Source organism: Perognathus longimembris, chromosome 8 (assembly GCF_023159225.1).
Source record: "Perognathus longimembris pacificus isolate PPM17 chromosome 8, ASM2315922v1, whole genome shotgun sequence".
Lineage (NCBI taxonomy): Eukaryota > Metazoa > Chordata > Mammalia > Rodentia > Heteromyidae > Perognathus > Perognathus longimembris.
In genome coordinates this window covers 32,026,756-32,028,335 of record NC_063168.1, presented here as the reverse complement: position 1 = coordinate 32,028,335, position 1,580 = coordinate 32,026,756, and positions in this window count along the sequence as shown.

The following is a 1,580-nucleotide window of genomic DNA, read 5'->3' as shown; positions in this document are numbered from 1 at the left end:
GGAGGCTGAGATCATGGTTCAAAGCCAGCCTGAGCAGGAAAGTCCATGAGACTCTTATCTCCAATTAACCACTAGAAAATTAGAAGTGGTGCTGTGGCTCAAATAGTAGAGCTCTAGCCTTGAGCTGAAGAACTCAGGGACAGAGCCCAAGCCCAGAGTTCAAGCCCCACTATTGACAAAAAAAGAATAAAAAATAATAAATAAATAAACTGGTCTACTATTGAAGTAATAATTTAGTAATATCATATTATTTTCTGTGGTTCTTAGTGTTCAGATATATAAATGAACAAGTGAAGGTCACCAAGTATGTCATGCTGTGTATCCTAAATTCACAAGTGTCTGCTTTTTTTTTTGCCTCTTCTATAGTAATGTTTGGAAATGCTGCAGCCCTTCTCTTTCCTACTAGGTCTGATAATGTTCAAATAATTTCTTTCATCTTTTCCTAAACCAATGAGAGCACCAAGTTTAAAAATGTATTTGTTTCATCAGTGTGAATTTTTTTTACATGATTTAGAATTATGTCTTGAAATTGACTGATTTGACTATGGTATTTTAAACATTGTTTTCTGTAGGTATTCTCTTTAAGCTGTAAATAGTAAATAGCTTGCATATTGCCAGATACATCTATTATAAATGGGGAAATATTTCTCTTTTGTGTAGTTTTGATATAATACTAAGCATCTTGGAATAAGTTGGTAATTACAGATTCAATAATTCACCTAATTATTAATCTTCCTCAAGAGTATACAATAGTCAGATACCAAAAATATATGAAGAAACTTACATAAAGTTTGTGCCTGAGATAGCTGATTAAAACAATGAAAAGTTATTTTCAGGGTTTGTGTCATAATGGGAATTAATTTATTTTCCTGTCAGAATATTACTACAATGAAATAATATCATGACACCTAATTCCAAAAATATTATAATTGGGTTTATTATTCCAGCTTGTTATTTTTTTTTTATTTATTTTTTTTTTTTTGGCCAGTCCTGGGGCTTGGACTCAGGGCCTGAGCACTGTCCCTGGCTTCTTTTTGCTCAAGGCTAGCACTCTGCCACTTGAGCCACAGCGCCACTTCTGGCCATTTCCTGTATATGTGGTGCTGGGGAATCGAACCCAGAGCCTCATGTATATGAGGCAGGCACTCTTGCCACTAGGCCATATCCCCAGCCCCCCAGCTTGTTATTTTTAATCATTCAAATTCTCATTTATTTTGCTTTGCTTTATGTTCCCTCTTCATTGACCTAGGTTTCTTTTATTATGTTAGAATTATTCTACACTTCAAATGAAAGTTTTTATATGACTGCTTGTCAACCTTATTGCTGAGTTAGCTCTAGCTCATTCTGTGTTTTACAACAGTGCTGAAAAATATTTGAAATTTAAAAACCTGTCTGAAACTGATCATCAGTGGCTCACACCTATAGTCCTAGCTACCCAGGAGGCAAAGATCTCAGGATCATTGTTCAAAGCCAACTGGGGCAGAAATGGTTGTGAGACTAAATTTGAGCATGAGAGCTCAGGTACAGTGCTCAAACTCTGAATTCAAGCCCAGTACAGTATAAGGGGAAAAACATCTGTC